Source organism: Typopeltis vanoorti, chromosome 17 (genome assembly GCF_054136105.1).
Source record: "Typopeltis vanoorti isolate ZY-2024b chromosome 17, IOZ_Tvanoo_1.0, whole genome shotgun sequence".
Taxonomy (NCBI): Eukaryota; Metazoa; Arthropoda; class Arachnida; order Uropygi; family Thelyphonidae; genus Typopeltis; species Typopeltis vanoorti.
The window spans coordinates 94,912,616-94,930,558 of record NC_143565.1 but is presented as its reverse complement, the minus strand read 5'-3'; the positions used below and the strand labels follow the sequence as shown (position 1 = coordinate 94,930,558).

Genomic DNA, 17,943 nt, shown 5'->3' with positions numbered 1-17,943 from the left:
AAATTCGATTAGTGCGCCTATATACATCTTACAAATAAATGTCACAGATTTTAAAACTTTTCTTTCTATACATTTTTATGGCTAACTATTTTAAAAAATCACTCACCAGAATGAAATAATTTAGTTACCTATTTAAAACATTTTACAAAGTTATTTTTAATGGCATACTACACTACTTCCACGTACACTATGTATTACCTTACCTTACCTTACCTATTCTCTTCACTCCCTGCGTAGCATAGGGCCTCAACCATTGACCTCCATCTGACTCTGTTCAATGCTTCTTTTTTGATCTCTTTCCAGGAACGTCCCAGCTGTCTTGCTCTCTTTCTAGTTCTCTTCTCCATGTTATCCTGGGTCTACCTCTTTTCCTCTTGCCTTGGGGATTCCATTCTAGTGCAATTTTTGCTATTTCTTTATCTGGATTCCTGATTGTGTGACCTATCCAGTTCCATTTTCTTTTAGTGATTTCATTTCTGATGCTGGCTTGACCTGTTCTCTCCCAAAGTTCTGTGTTTGTTATTTTATTTGGCCAGTATATTCCTAGTATCTTTCTCAAGCATTTGTTTATGTAGACCTGTATTTTATTTGTTTTCCTTTGTTAGTGACCATGTCTCAGCTCCGTTATAGTAAAACTGGTTTAACATTTGTGTTGAAGAGCCTAATTTTGGTTTTTAATTTTATTTCTTTGGACCCCCAAATTTTCATCATAATACTGAATGCAATCTGCGCTTTCTGGATTCTATTTTGTATGTCCTGTTTGGTTCCTTGTATGCCATCCAGATCCTTGGAATTTTCATGCCATCTTTGTTGTTGATATTTGGGTGGTTTATCAGGAAACCACCCAAATATCAACAACAAAGATGGCATGAAAATTCCAAGGATCTGGATGGCACACATTCAGCTAACCTAATATATAAGATCCAGCATAAGTCAGGACTCTAGCCAATCTTCAGCTAGTATTAGAAACCATTCCATACCAACTGGCTGGAATGTACAAATATAATCATGATGTTAATATATGTATATAGATAGATACTTGTTGTTGCGCCCAATGTATTTCTACAACCAACAGATAACACTAATAATAGGACTCTAGCATTGATGTATAATTTTTTTTTTTTTTTCACCAGAGGTCAGGCCAACAATTGTTGTAGCGGTTGGTCAGTATCTTTAACAAACCAGTTTGATTGTAGTGTAGCTTGTTTTCTGTGTATAGTTGTATGCTCCAGAAGATGACCTTGATATAAAGGTCGAAACGTCGAATATAGATTTTAGTTATATTAAACTAAAGTTTTTATGCAAACACAGTAGTTTGCATAAAAACTTTAGCCAAAAGCCAAAGTCCTCCATTAACTTTTGTTTAGCTAGTTTTACATGCTGTTTAGCTTTCTTACATTTGTCTCTGTATTCTCTAAGAGCACAAGCTGACTTACTTGCAGGAACTTTTGATATTATTATTATTACAGGTATCTCCATGGAGTCAGTAGACTCATCGCAGGAGACCCAAACTAGCAAAACAATATCTGTCATATCTCTTCTTGAATTCATTTACAGACGAAGAGCTCACAACTAAGTCAGGCAATGAATTCCACTCATTCACCACCCTCCAGGCAAAAAACCTTGTTCTGACACCTTTGTTAACCACACTCTTCTTTAATTTCCAGGGATGACCTCTTGTTCTTCAATCACTATCACACAGCTGAAACATTTCCCCTGCATCAATCCTATAAAAACCTTTCAGTAATTTAAATGTTTCTATCATATCCCCTCTTCTTCGCCTATCAACCAATCTCTGCAATCCACAAGCTCTCAATCTATCAATGCAGGGAGCATTTTTTACATCACTCACCAACTTGGTCACTCTTCTCTGAACCCTCTCCACAGCCTTCTCATCTCCAAGGAATCCAGGTGACCAGACCTGAGCACAGTAATCCAAATGTGGAAGTATCAATGCTTTATAAAGGGGAATAATAACCTCTTTATCTCTGGATGTCAGTGTGTTCCTCAACAACCAAGTAATCCTATGTGCAATCTTGGACACCTTAGCAATGTGTCCTCTGAACTTCATCTCCCTATCTACCAACACCCCTAAGTCCCTAGCCTCATCAATCTCTTGGAGTACCTTTCCATCAATGTAGTACACAGCTGGTAATCTTTTAATCCCAAAATGCATGGCTATACACTTTTCCACTTTGAACTGACATCCATTATCTTTTGCCCATTTTACCAGCTTATTTAAATCATCCTGCAAACTTTCAACATCAGCTTGATTTTTTATTGCGCTACCCAACTTTGCATCATCAGCAAACAACTGAATATCGCCCTTTAAGCCATTTCCTATATCATTTATATACAAATTAAACAACAATGGCCCAAGCACAGAGCCCTGAGGCATACCACTGGTCACCTGCCTCATTCTGGACTGGGCTCCTCAATACACCACCTTATAGTATCTCTCCCTGAGCCATTCTTCTATCCATATCACCAATTTAGCATCCATTCCCATCTGCTCCAATTTGCGTAACAGTGTTCTATGGGGTATCCTGTCAAAAGCCTTAGCAAAATCCAGAAGTACCACTGTGTAGCCAGTTCCTTTGTCCAACTCAGATGTCATTCTATTATGAAAAGTTAATAGATTGCTAAGGCATGATCTACCTTTAACAAAACCATGTTGGCCTCTATAGAGTATCATATCCTGATCCACCCATTCTTGAATTTTGTCTTTAACCAACTTTTCCAATACTTTTACCACTACTCCTGAGATGGTGATTGGTCTGTAATTAACTACTGCAGTTTTAGAGCCACCCTTATGTAAAGGAACCACTTTGCCTAACTTCCACTCCCTAGCGACCATACCAGAGTTCAAACTTAAATTAAATATCCAAGTAAGAGGGGTTGACAATTCATTTGCACATTCATGCAACACCCGAGCTGATATTCCATCTAAGCCTACAGCAGTGTTTGCATTTAAATTTTGCAATATATTAAATACCTCTGATTCTTTAGCTTGAATTCTCACATTAGTTATTGCTACAGGTATAGAGATATCCTCACTTGGGTGATAGACTTTTGAAAAGTGATCACTCAGTAACTCAACTATTACATCTGATTTTGTCACCTCAATACCATCAGCACCCACTCAAGTTATCCTTCCGAAGTCATTCTTCCTCTTACTTGCTACATAGCGGAAGAACTCTTTGGGATTACCCTTGATCTCTTTGGCTAAGTTCTTCTCATAATCTGATTTAGCTTTTCTTACTATGCTGGTAACCTTCCTAGCTTGAGCCTTGTACTGCTTATGAGTGTACTGATTGCCTTTCTCATTGTAAATTCTCCATAACATTTTCTTTTTTTGCAGATCCAGCTTGATACTACTGCTCATCCATCTAACGCCTGCCTTGTTTGACCTCTTGACCATGGGGACACAATCTGATATTGCTTTCCTCAGATACCTGCTGATTTTATCCCATGCAATGCTAACATCTTTCCCCTGCAATATGTTCTGCCATGGGATGGCTGCAAGCTCACTCCGAAGCTTGTTATAATTGCCTAACCTGTAGTTCTGTATATACCCCTTCTTAACAGAAAAATCCACAGATTTTGCAACCTCCCGAGTCAATACCACATGATCGCTTTCACCAAATGGAGGTAACGAGGACACCTTACTTATGCATATAACCTCTGAACCAATAACCAGGTCCAACACTCTCACACCACGTGTCCCTTCAGTTATGTGCTGTTTCAAGTAATTATCTCGTAGAAGATGTATGAATTCCATTTCCTTTTTGCTACGTGATATTTCCTCCACCGTAATTAAAATCCCCCATAATAATCACTAAGCCTGCGCTCATTGCACTAATTTGCTGATGCATGAATTCAATATCTCCCCCTGTACTCCCTGGCTATAGCAGCATCCAACTGTATATTTGGTTGCATTGGTCACTATTTCGCACCAGACCGCCTCAAATGAACTCTCATTTACATGTCTATCATCTTGATATACTACTTTCTTTGGCTGCAACACATCGGCTATCATTAACAGTATTCCTCCCCCTGTTCTATCTTCTCTATCCTCCCTGAAAATACTGTACCCATCACATTCAATTCCAGTGACCACATCTTCTGCTGACAGCCAAGTTTCACTAATGACTACAACTTTTGGTGAGATTGCACTGACTAATGCCAAAAATTCTTCTCTCTTATTTTGAATGCTTCTTGCATTGGTATACAAAAATTTCAGATTCCCTCTAGATCTTGTACCGGCTTTAGAACTGATATATAAGTCATGATATATATGCTTTCTTCTTTTCCTTCACTACCTCTTTAACTTCCTGTGTTCACCATGGAGTTCTAATTTTTCTATCCTTGCCGACAACCTCACCACATGGCTCTCTGGCTGAATCAATCAGGGTTTCCTTCAAGGCTTGCCACTGAATCTCCAAGGTTTGGTTCCTGTTCTCAAACTCTTTGATTTTTCGTTCAATAATCTTTGTGTATTTTAGTCTACAGTTTTCACATCTGAGAGCTGCTCAACTTTTATTCACTTTAAAACTTTCTTACATGTCATTCATGAAATGTAAGAAATTGAATTTCATGTCTTACATGAAATTCAATTTTATCCTGCTCAAGACTAAATAGTGATCACTTCCAATTTCAAATCCTCTGTACACTCTGGTGTCCTGCACCAGGGAGAAAACATCACTATCAACAATAATATAGTCAATGAGACTTTTCTTATTCCTTGCCTCTTCTCTCCATGTGAATTTGTGCACATTTTTATGGTGGAACATGGTGTTAGTAATAACAAGTCCATGTCCTGAGCAGAAATCCAACAGGTATTTGCCATTATTATTAGCTTTGCTCTTTTCTCCAAATTTTCCCAAAACATTTTTGTGTGTCTGCCAATCTTCCTACTCTGCTATTTAGATCCCAAACAAGGACCAACTTTTCCTTTTTCATTGTATCAGTAGCTTTCTCTAGAGCCTCAAAAAATTCCTCCACTTCTACCTTAGTAGAACCTTCTGTGGGACCATAGGCACAAATAAGTCTCATTGTCCAATTCCCCATTCTGATATTTGCCCACATCACTCTACTTGGGACTGACTGCCATTCAAGAAGATGAGCTTTGTATTTTGTGTTGAATACTATGGCTACTCCTTCTTTTCCTTGATTGTCTTTTCCTGAATATAACATTTTGTATTTATTGCTCAGAAAGATCTCACCAGTTTTTGTCTTTTTTGTTTCAATCACCCCTATTATGTTGATTTGGTACTTATCTAATTCCTCTGCTAGCTCCATTTCTTTGCCATTCAGGCTTCTTATGTTGATAGTACCGATCTTTAACTCTGGTGATGTTGTGTTGGGGTGTGTTTTCAGATTTGTTCCAGTAGCTGACTTTTCGCTGTTCACCCTGGTTCCCTGACGAAAACAACGGGGGCCTTGTTTAACCGGGCGACGCCCCAGTCGGCATGAAATTTTGTCATGTTGTACCATCATTTTGTATTTTGGTTTAACCAATAGGAATACAATTTAGTCAGGTAAATCCCAAATTGCCAGCCCATCCTCCGTTCAGTATCCAGGTAGATACCCAACATGGTGCACCACGAGAAGGTGAGGACTGGACATTAGGTCAGAAGCCCTGGTTGGTTCTCCGCATTCCTTTAAAGGCTATGTGGAGGTCTCCTCTCAGTTTTACAGCTTTGATCCTTAAGCACCCCAAAATAACATATATCTTTAATATCCCCTATTTCTCTTTATTTTAATACATTGTTGCCAAAATGAAGATTTAGGATCTTCTTTTAAAAAAGGGAAAATAAAATGCATTCCCTAAATATAATAACTGTCAAATTTCAAAGTCAAGTTTCTGTTAAAATTTTTAGCTGAGATGCTTCAATTTCAAATAAGTGAGATATCGTAATGGAGAAAAATGTAGTGAAAATCTAGAAAAATCTAGTCCTCCCACCCTTGTTAACTACACTTTACCCAACTTGCATGGATGACCTCTTGTTCTGCCCCACAATCCAAGTGCAGAAATATTTCCCCTGCATGAATTCTATAAATTCCTTTAAGTAACTTGTTCCCAAGAAACCCAGGTGACCACACCTGAGCACAGTATTCAGATATGGTCATATCAAGGCTTTATATGACCATATAAAGATAGTGTGCTCTGTAGTGTGCTCTTCAATAACCAAGTAACTGAGCCATCCTGGCTACTTTAGCAATATGTCATTCAAACTTCAGCTCTTTATCTACTATCACTACCCCCCCCCAACATCCCTGGGTTCATCAATTTCCCGGAGTACAGTTCCCTCAATGTGGTATACAGCTTGTAATCTTTATATCTCAAAATGCATACCTTTACACTTTTCCCACATTAAATTGGCATCCACTGGTTTACCCAGTGGATGCCAATCTGTCAGCATATTTAAATCATCCTGCAAGCTCTCTACATCACCTTGCTTAACTATTACCTGTAACTATACCAAATAACTGAATATCTCTCTTCAAATTATTTCCTATATCATTTATGTGCATATAAAACAGCAGTGGTCCCAGCACAGAGCCCTATGGAACACAGCTAGTCATCTGCCTTCTGCTGGATTCTGATTCTCCATATACTACTTTTTGATATCTGTCCATCAGCTACCCTTTTATCCTTATATTACCTTTTCATATCCATCCCCATTTGCTGCAGTTTGTGTAACAGAGTTCCATGTGGTATCCTGTCAAATGCCTTTGCAAAATCCAGCAGCACCATAGTGTAGCCATTCCCTTTATCCAACTCAGCTGTCACTCTATTATAAAATTTAATAGATTACTAAGGCATGACTGACCATTCACAAAGCCATGCTGCCTCTTATAGAGTATCATATTCTTATCCTACTCATTCCTGAATTCTTTTTGACCAACTTTTCCATACTTTTACCACCATCCCTGAGATACTGATTGGTCTATAATTTGCTACCACAGACTTGGATACTCCTTTATGCAAAGGAATTATTTTGCCTTCCTTCCACTCTCTCGGGACTCTGCCAGAGCTGAGACTTAAACATTATAGTCATCAAAGGCATTACCAGTTCCTCTGAACATTATCTCAAAACATTAGCTGATATCCCATTCCAATCCTACAGCTGTATTGCATTCAGATTGTGTAATATACTAAGTATCTCCAATTCTTTAACCTATGTTCTCACATTAGTTCCTATCACAACAATATTTTCACCATAATAATATACCCTTGCTAAATGATCCCTCAGTAGCTCAACAATTTCATTGCCTTCATTACCTCTCTACCATCTGCACTCATTAAAATGGTATTCTTCACACAGTCATTCTTCCCCCTACTTGCCACGTAATAAAAAAACTCCTCGGGATTTCCTTTCACCTGTCTTATGAGTTAGCTGGTCACTTTTCTCCTTATATACCATCCACAACATTTTCGTTGTTTGCAGCTCATACTTAATGATATTACTCATCCATCTAACTCCTACCTGATTTACTCTTCTGACCTTGGGTATACAATGTGGTATTGCTTCCTCCAGATGCCCCTTGATTATGCTTACATCTCACTCGGATTGCAGTAGTCTTCTGGTGCTTTGTAAAGAGTGTTAGACAAAACTTCTGCTCTACTATGTCTCCACCTCATCCATGGAAAAGGGTAACATCTTCTAATGATAAGGAAGAACTCTTGGCACAAAATCCATTTAAATGACCAAAGTGAATCTTCCTTTCCTTTCCAACAAACCACCCACAGTACACCAATTCTGATCAATGGTAGAGCAAAGGTTCTGTGCTTTCACCTACACTTCTTCTCCTATACAACAGCACTCTTCTCTCTTCGAGATCTTCAGTTAATGCCTAAAGATCAAAACACCGATCTTCTCATCACTGTTAGTGGAGTGAAGATAATTTAATGAATTTTAATGCTCTCAAAACACAGTCCTTTCTTATTCACTTTCCCTTACTTTTGATGATATTCTGATTGCCAACCATGATCAATTTATTTATTTATTTATTTATTTTTATTGGGACTTTTTTATTGGGATTTATTATGACTTTCATATCTAGCTCATGCTGGCATAAACACATCACATCTATAGCCTCTTCAGCCTCCAAAAAAGCTTAGTATTTTTTCATTCTAAGCAATAATTCTCTTCTGCTCCACTCCTTACACATTATAAACTCCAAATGTGTCCATCCTTAGAATACTCTTCTTGCATTTGGGATAGTGCACTAAAAACCTCCCTAAGAATGCTTGACTGTATCCAGAATAGATGGCTATTCACTTAAGAGATGCCCCCCCCCCAATAACTCCTTCCAATCTCTTTTCCCACAGTCTATTTCTGCATCATCTTTTCTACTGTTATTTCCAATAGAAAAGACATGAACTGCCACTGTCATTGCCTCCACTATAAGCATGTATGAACATGAGCAGCTGCTGGACAATCTTCATACATTACTCAGCTCCAAACTCACTGAACCAGCTTATCTTCCTTCATTTCACATATCTTTGGAACAGCTTTCCCCATACCTTTTTTCCCCAATAAATACTAAAAACATTAACAGATTAATGTTCCCTTTTATAATCATTTGCCCATACACTGGCACTGTTATGTGACAGGTCTCATGTGGGGCTGCCAAAAAAAAAAAATAATAATAATAATAGAAAATAAAATAAAAAGTACACCTTTGCCAAAATGCAATAGTCAAAGCTAGAGCAAACTTTTATCTTAATAGCAACAGAAGACAAGTTTTTCAGACTTGTTTTTTTTTTAAGAGGCATATTTTCTTTGCTATTGATCAACTAAAAGAAAAAGTTGCAAGATGGTGCAACTCTTTCTTGGTGCATGAGAACTCTTATTCTATCAACAACTATTTACAGCACAGTGTAAAGACTGATGTTCCCTACTTTGTCTATACAATACACTCAATCAGTCAAAGTTTATGGGTCACAAGTAGAGCTCTGCTCTCTGTGAACAGAACTTAACTATGCCTTAAAAATAAAATCCAGGCCTAACCTTCTTTTTACCTCTTTACTTCCTCATTCTATACTGGAAAGTTCAATAAAACTTAGACTTCATTCATCTCTTTGGTGTGCATGTGAAAGAGATTACAAAAACAGAGAGAGAGAGAGCAGAAAGCTTGTGTGATAAGCTTTCTCACTTGATATAAAAACCATTACCTGAATTCTAAATGACAGCCTTCTAAGCACCAGTTTGTACTTTGCCATGCTGCCTCGCACTATACCAACTAGTAAGTCATTTACTCCATCCTGAAAAAAATGAGCAGCTCTTTAGCATACAGAGATAAAAGAGCACTCTAATTTCTTACTAGTCTATACAGATAGTTTGAAATATGAGCATGCAGGATTCACTGCTGTTTTTCCTGACCAAACTGTCTTGTGTTAGATTCCACTTGAACATGTCAACTAATGAGCTAATTGCCATACAGCTTGCACTCTAAAACAATAATGCTATGAAAGGTATATAATTCGCACAGATTCTTTGAGTTCTTAACAAGCCACATCTTTAATTTGTGTATAACCCACACACAGGAGATTCTCTATTAAATCTTGCATTTATTCTATCAAATAAAAGCCCTAAATAAAAATGTACACTTATGCCAGATCCCCAGTCAAACTGGAATTAACCTCCAGAATTAACAAACCACCTTATGAATTTTCAAACATGAAAATATAAGTTGCTTTCTGTCCGTCAACTGTGATATCATTGATATCATTCGACTTAAAGTTAACTGTTTTGTTTGAAATTTTCTACATTAGAAACTGTCTTACGATATTTTGACATTTTGCTTTACACTTTGTTCTAAAGACATAAAAATGAATTTCACATGTGCAAAAATAAAATAAAATACATCTACTTTGAAATCTGATGTGAAATAAATCTTAGCAAGAAATTTACGACTGGAAATATGTGGTATCTTTAATTCTTCAAATCAATGCAATGGTTATTTTCAAAAAAATTGTGTTGGAAATAATTCTGTCAAATATCTGTAAAAAAATTATGTATTAAATAATATTTACTAAGAAAAGTGATTTGAATGTTTTTTTTATTTCCCTGCAAAATTCTAAATATGGCTATGTTTATTTTCATGCTTAGAGTTTTAAATATACTGTTGTTAAACTTACATGAACAACAAATGATGTTAAATTGCTGAGTAATATAGTATAAATTGCATTTATACTGTATTACTCAGTAATTATATTACTTGGTTTCCGATTTTGAGACTTTTTTTAAAATAATACAAATTTATATACAGTAAAATTTCAAAAGAACCTTAGCCTTTCAGCTTAAAAATGCAAATTATAATTTTTTAGAATGCCCATTTCGATGATAGTATTCAATTCTTAAGTGATAAGGTGTAAATAAATATGGTGAATACATCTGAATCATATCATATGATTGTTAATTCAAAATGTTTATTTTGAGATATTCCACATCCCTCCCCCCCCAACCCACATCTTTTTTTTACACCAGAATCGAGTTATTTATAACTCTAATTTCCTACTGGACTGAAAATTTTCACAGAAATATTTTAGTATTCAAAATGTATTACTTATTTTACTGTCTCAAAAAAAAAAAAAGAAAGAAAGAAAGAAAATAACACTGGCAATGTCTATTGAAGCAGTTCCTTTTAAATCCACACCACTTATTTGCAGTTTGATTATTCTAGCTATCCACTATCATCTTTTTTCTCTTCTTGGCCAGGCACAGTTGTTTTAGGAGATAGAAAACAGCTCAAATTATTCTTATTTTAACAAATACATTTCCTGTTATACTTCCTGATATAAAAAAAAAATAAAATAAAAATTGCATTTATACTGTAAATTTAATTTTGAGTGTTCCTTTTTTTTTTTTTTTTTCACTAAAAGAGAAATCCTGCTGTTAACGGTTGCCATTTCTATAATCAGCTATATCTTATATCACTAGCTAATAATCCTTCATGGCACAGCAACTGAAAACTAAGGCTGAAACCAGACTAAAAAAACGAAGAATACTCACCACTGTTGAGAAATGAAACAAATGAAAAGAAAGCAAGAACATTTGCCAGAAAGTATACTAAAGAGTCCCAAGAAGCCAAACAGCCCAGTACACATCTGAAATTTGTTTTGTTTTGACTGATTATAAACAAATATGTTGATATTGGCTGTATACACATTAACACAAGAATACTTATACAAAATAAAACTAATTTTGTCAAAAATTAACACGACAGACTATTATTTTAACGGCTAATATAGCCTACTTTCATTTAGGACTGCCTCCCCCCCTTTTTTTTTTACGATGTCATTGGCTCTTTACTCAAATCTCAGAGCATTAATGAAGTGTCATAAAGCTAATATATGAAGAATAATATATAAGAAAAATTTGGACATACCTTTTTTTTTTTTTTTTTTGGATATTGTTTTCTGTCTCCAAAAAAAGTATGTCCAAATTTTCCTCCTATATTATTCTTCATATATTAGCTTTACTCAAATCTTAGTAATGGCCTAAGATTTGAGTAAAGAGCCAATAGGCATTGTATAAAAAAAGGACTCTTCCTAAACGAAAATAGGCTATATTAGCCATTAAAATAATAGTTTATTTTAGAGGAGCAACATGGGAATTTCCCAGAAATAATACCTACTAAGACAGACTATGTTCATAAAGTTCTGTATTTATAATTATTTATAGAATATGATAAAAAGTATTATATGTGATCTTCATCTTTACCAATTTTAAATGAAAATGAGGGTAGCAGAACACTCAATAATAACTAACATTTTTATATTTATCAAGTGACTGACTACATTTGGATATGAACATCATGAATTACATTTATACATTTAGCACTTGCAAAATATGTCTTAATATTTTTATACATACAAAACCTCATATATATTACAACTATGCTAGTGCTTTACGAGGGTGATCTGAAAAGTTCTCGGCCTAACAATGAAAAAACGAATTTATAATTTCAAAATTATTTTTATTTTTCCACATAATCTTCCTTAAGACTAATACATTTATTCCAGAAATGCTCCAGCACCATTATCCCCCGTTCCTGTAGTGGTTCTCAGTAAGATCTGCAAAATATCCCTCTACAGCTATTGATTCAAAGAAAAACACTGACCAGCAAGAAGGAAGAGTTTTAGTTTTGGGAAGAGAAAGAAGTCGGGGGGGGTGGGGGGACAAATCTGGGAATAGGGTGGATGTTCCAACAATTCATAGTGCAGATCCCTTAATTTTCCCATTGCCAAAACACCTTTGTAGCAGGTGCATTACCTAAAAGATGATTTTTTCTTCTACAAACCAGGTCTTTTCTCAAGAATTTTTTCGTCTAGTTTGGTTAAAAGATCGGAATAATATTCCTCGGTTATTGTTTTACCCTTTTCAAGATAATAAACAAAATGCCTTTAGCATCCCAAAACACCGATGTCATGACCTTTCCTGCTGATGGAACCGATTTTGTCTTCTTTAGCGTTGAACGACCAGCTTCTGTCCACCGTTTTGATTGCTGTTTGGATTCTGGTGTGTAATGGTGAATCCAAGTCTCATCCATAGTAAATAAATCAGCACACAAAATCAGTTTTATTCTTGTTAAAATGGTCCAAGCACTGTTCAGAGATTTTCATGCGAGTGCATTTTTGATCTGCTGTGAGCAAGCCTAGCACCCATCTTGAGCAAAGCTTTTTTTCATTTGCAATTCTTCATGCAAAATATATCCTACACGTTCTTTTGAAATGCCTATAGTCTCAGCAATTTCACGCACTTTGACTCGCAGGTCAACCAATACCATATCGTGCAGCTGATCAATGATTTCTGGTGTTATTACACTTTTTGGATGTCCTTCATGTGGATAATCTTCAAGGCTGGTACGGCCACGTTTAAACTCAGCAGCCCATTTCTTAATTGTCGAAAATGAAGGAGAAGAGTGCCCATAAACATTTATGAACATCGAATGAATTTCTTTTGCCGTTAAACCTTCTTTTACAAAGAATTTTATAAATGCGCAATACTTAAATTTTATCCATTTCAAGCTATACAGACAACACTTTTGCTTCAGACAGCTGTATAAAACAAACTACTTGATAGAATGACTTTAATTTCACATGGATGCTTATGACAGATATACCAACTTAGAAAAAAAAAATCTTGCCGATAGTGTTGCCATCTATGGTCGAGGCCGAGAACTTTTCAGACCAACTTCGTATCTGCAAATTTTAAAATGTTACTGCCTGCTTTATTTCAATTACCTCTGACTTGATTTCGTAATACTTAATAAATCTCAGAATTTATATATATATATATATATATACCCCCCCCCCACACACACACACAAAAAGGTTTTAGTTCTTCTAGGCAATTTCAACTTTAAGGAGAATATTTTATAAAAATACTCCACAGAGATAAGCCTGTAACCATAATTAGCCTTTAAATAAAAACTAGTTGATAAAACCACTTAAAATTAATAATATTAATGCACAGTATGGTTGGAAATGCTGCCTTTTAGTGCCCATATCACTTAAAATTCTGCAGAACACATCACTTATTTACAATATCATGTGGATTAAAGAAAAAATATGCACTGATTATTATGTAAATGAAGAACATTTACTGTCCTATGGAAACAAGATGCCACACCTATCTAAGATGACAACCAAACCATATAATTATATAAAGAAAAGAGAACGTACTTAATTTACTAAAAAGTCAATGCAAATATCTAGCAAATAATATAATTCTTAAAATGATATATACATTACCATTCAAGAATAATTAAAGAAATATACACATCAAGAAATAAACGTTTGAAGGTCAACAGGAAATAGTCCATTACTATCTTGTATTTCTAAATCACTTAGGGAATTGAAACAACATAGATCCGAATATAAATTAAATAATACTTTAATAGATATTTCCGATATTTCGGCAATGTCACATTGCCATTTTCTAAAGGAACTTACAAAAAGGCAGGTGCACACAGGCACTAACAATACAGTAACTGAGAATGAAGATAGGAAGCTATCGTTCTCCTAGAAGTCCTGATGGTGCCTTCTGGCGGGCTAAGTAGGCGTTCTTGCCTCCATGCCTCCCAAATTTGGGGCAGTCGCATACAACCAAATTTGTTGAGGTTTGGAGAGTTTCTTAGGGCAGAGGCTGATTCCATAAATAATCTTTCGAATTTATATTTGCTCCGGTGTATTATTGTTGCTTTCTTCCACCGTATTCTGTGGCGAGTATCCAGAGCATGGTCTGCAAGACCAGAATGGCTATACTTGTAAAACCGGATGTAGTCGTTTTTCGTTTGGCAGGGAAAATTCTACAAACAAATATAGAGGACAGCCATGGGCTCACCACTCTCCCCACCCTTGGCCAATTTCTTTATGGAGACCTTTGAGGAAAAAGCCTTAGCCTCTGCTCCACAAAAACCAACCATATGGCTTCGCTACGTTGATGATGTGTTCGCTATTTGGCCACATGGCTCTGAAACACTCCTCTCCTTCCTTACACACTTAAACAACCAACATGCCAGAATCAAGTTCACCCTGGAAAAAGAGGAAAACAACTGCCTCCCTTTCCTAGACACACTAGTCACCCGCCAGCCTGATGGAACTTTGGTTTTCTCAGTTTACAGAAAACCCACCCATACAGGCAGATACATCCACCAACAATCCCCCCCCCCCCCCACAACAATATGGAGTGGTAAAAACACTATACAACAGGGCTAAACTAATCTGTTCTAACGACATAGCCCTTAACACTGAACTAAATCACATCCTCAACACTTTCTCAGCTAATGGCTACCCCCCCCCCAAAAAAAATCCAAAAAATATTAAAACCTACAAACCACAGCCCCCCTCCTCCTCCCCCTCCACAAAAAAGATTACTCTAAATCCATCACCATTCCCTACATCCGAGGCACCTCAGAAAAAATTACCAAAGTTCTAAAAAAACATGACCTCACCTCCTGTTACAGGCCTTACAGAAAATTGGCATCCCTTATCCGCTCTACCAAAGACCAACCACTTCCCCTAGACCTACCTGGTGTATACCAGGTCCCTTGCAGTTGTAAACTGTTGTACTTTGGCCAAACCGGCAGGACAGCGAATATCAGAATTTCTGAACACAAGGACTACATCTGGTTTTACAAGTATAGCCATTCTAGTCTTGCAGACCATGCTCTGGATACTTGCCACAGAATACGGTGAAAGAAAGCAACAATAATACACCGGAGCAAATATAAATTCGAAAGATTATTTATGGAATCAGCCTCTGCCCTAAGAAACTCTCCAAACCTCAACAAATTTGGTTGTATGCGACTGCCCCAAATTTGGGAGGCATACATCAGAAGACCTTCAGCCCAACGGCCAAGAACGCCTACTTAGCCCGCAGAGGGCACCATCAGGACTTCTAGGAGAACGATAGCTTCATATCTTCATTCTCAGTTACTGTATTGTTAGTGCCTGTGTGCACCTGCCTTTTTGTAAGTTCCTTTAGAAAATGGCAATGTGACATTGCCGAAATATCAGAAATGTCTATTAAAGTATTATTTAATTTATATTCAGATCTACGTTGTTTCAATTCCCTAAGTGATTTAGAAATGCATAACCAACGTATAAGCCTGTCTACGAGAATTACTATCTTGTAATTAGAACACTTCCCACCTGCATGTACAATAAAAAAATTATTTTTTGAATTATCAACTTCTACCTTTGTTAGTAAAGGCATGAGCTAAGTAGGAATTTCTTCTTTCTGGTATGTCACTTCAAAAACAATTACAAAATACCAATAATAAATTACAGGCCAATTCGCAGTACTTTCCACTACAGCAAATTTTTCTCTATACCGAGCTCTTTCTTTAGTCCCTACAAGTTAACTATAGTCAACTGAATAACGTTTATCCTATTATAATCAACTGGTTATAATACTACACCATAAGAAAAATCAATCAGAGAAACATTATAACCCAGCCCACATTATTTTAAAACCGAATAAGAAACTCAAAAGATTGGAATCAGAGTTTCATGTCAAATATAGTATAATAAACTATAAAAGTATTGGTGACTACTAGCGTGAGCTAATGCAAGTAGTCCAAGTATGTAGTACAAACTCGGGCAACTCGCAGCAAAGGTGGTAAAGTTCTGATCGCTATTCTTGGTATTTTCCATAATGTAAAACACATTTACTAGGAAATGTATGCTGTTATTACATTATGGTGGGAGGTCACTACCCAGACCGGTTTCAGCCTTTATTGAGGGTTCATCAGTGAGTAGCTAGACCAAATTAATACCTAAGGGTATAGCGAAAAGAACTTATATATTCTGCTATACGAGTTGTCAAAAAGGTGCACCCATTATACCCTTTGGTATAATGGGTGCACCGCTATACCCTTTGGTATATTTTATCTTATAGCAAAAAGAACTTATATACTCTGCTATACGAGTTGTCAAAAAGGTGCACCCATTATACCAAAGGGTATAATGGATGCACCGCTATACCCTTTGGTATTAATTTGGTCTAGCTACTCACTGATGAAGCCTCAATAAAGGCTGAAACCGGTCTGGGTAGTGACCTCCCACTATAATGTAATAACAGCATACATTTCCTAGGAAATGTGTTTTTTGCTTTACCACCTTTGCTGCGAGTTGCCCGAGTTTGTACTACGTACTTGGACTATTTGCATTAGCTCATGCTAGTAGTCGCCGATACTTTTATAGTTTATTATACTATATTCGGCATGAAACTCTCTGATTCCAATCTTTGAGTTTCTTATTCGGTTTTAAAACAATGTGGGATTTAATATCCCCTTAATTTAAATAATGTTTATATCGCTGAAATGAAGCCTATTGGCTCTTTATATTTAAGTAATTATAACCCAGCATTTTAGTGCAAATGAAGTCCATTAAACTGGATTATGTTTTAAGTAGATAAAGTAAAGATCCCAAGAAATTATATTTTTGGTTTAATCCTTTCTTCAAGTGTAAGCAAATAATGTTCGCATGTCAAGTGTTAAGTAGATAATTTTCTGTTTAACAGTTAGCTAAAATGTTTATACTTTAAAGCAGATTTATAATCAGGTGTAAAAGACACATGTACCAGAAGCATATCAGTTTGATGCATCTCAATTTGAACATGGGTTGAATACTATATAATATACGAGGATGATGTGAAAAGTTCTCGGCCTAATAATGAAAAAACAAATTTATAATTTCAAAATTAATTTTATTTTTCAACATAATCTCCCTTAAGACTAATATATTTATTCCAGCGATGCTCCAGCACCATTATCCCATCCCTGTAGTGGTTCTGAGTAAGATCTGCAAAATACCCCTCTACAGCTGCAACCACTTCTTGGTTTGAAGAAAAATGCTAACCAGCGAGGAAGAGTTTCAGTTTTGGGAAGAGATAGAAGTCAGAGGGAGTCATATCTGGGGAATAGGGTGGATGTTCCAACAATTCATAGTGCAGATCCCTTACTTTGTGGGGAGCTGCATTGTTCTGATGAAAGGCGATTTTTTTTCTTCTGCAAACCGAGTCTTTTCTCACGAATTTTTTCATCTAGTGTCTGGTTAAAAGATCAGAATAATATTCCCCAATTATTGTTTTACCATTTTCAAGATAATTAATAAACAAAATGCCATTAGCATTCCAAAACCCCGATGCCATGAATTTTCCTGCAGATGGAACCGACTTTGTCTTCTTTGGCGCTGAACAACTGGCTTCTTTCTGTCCACTGTTTTGACTGCTGTTTGGATTCTGGTGTGTAATGGTGAATTCACGTCTCATCCACAGTAATAAATTGATGCACAAAACCAGTTTTATTCTTGTTAAAACGCTCCAAGCACTGTTCAGAGATTTTCATGTGAGTGCGTTTTTAATCTGCCTGTGAGCAAGCGCGATGCCCATCTTGCCTTGCATGCAATTCTTCATGCAAAAT

At 36.3% G+C, this 17,943-nt stretch overlaps 1 protein-coding gene across 1 annotated transcript in view; it reads right to left on the bottom strand.

The window, feature by feature from the left end:
• LOC150097658 (U11/U12 small nuclear ribonucleoprotein 48 kDa protein-like) overlaps nucleotides 1-17,943 on the bottom strand; it is a 192,819-nt gene that overhangs the window by 114,712 nt on the left and 60,164 nt on the right. The gene's annotated exons all lie outside the window — the stretch shown is intronic.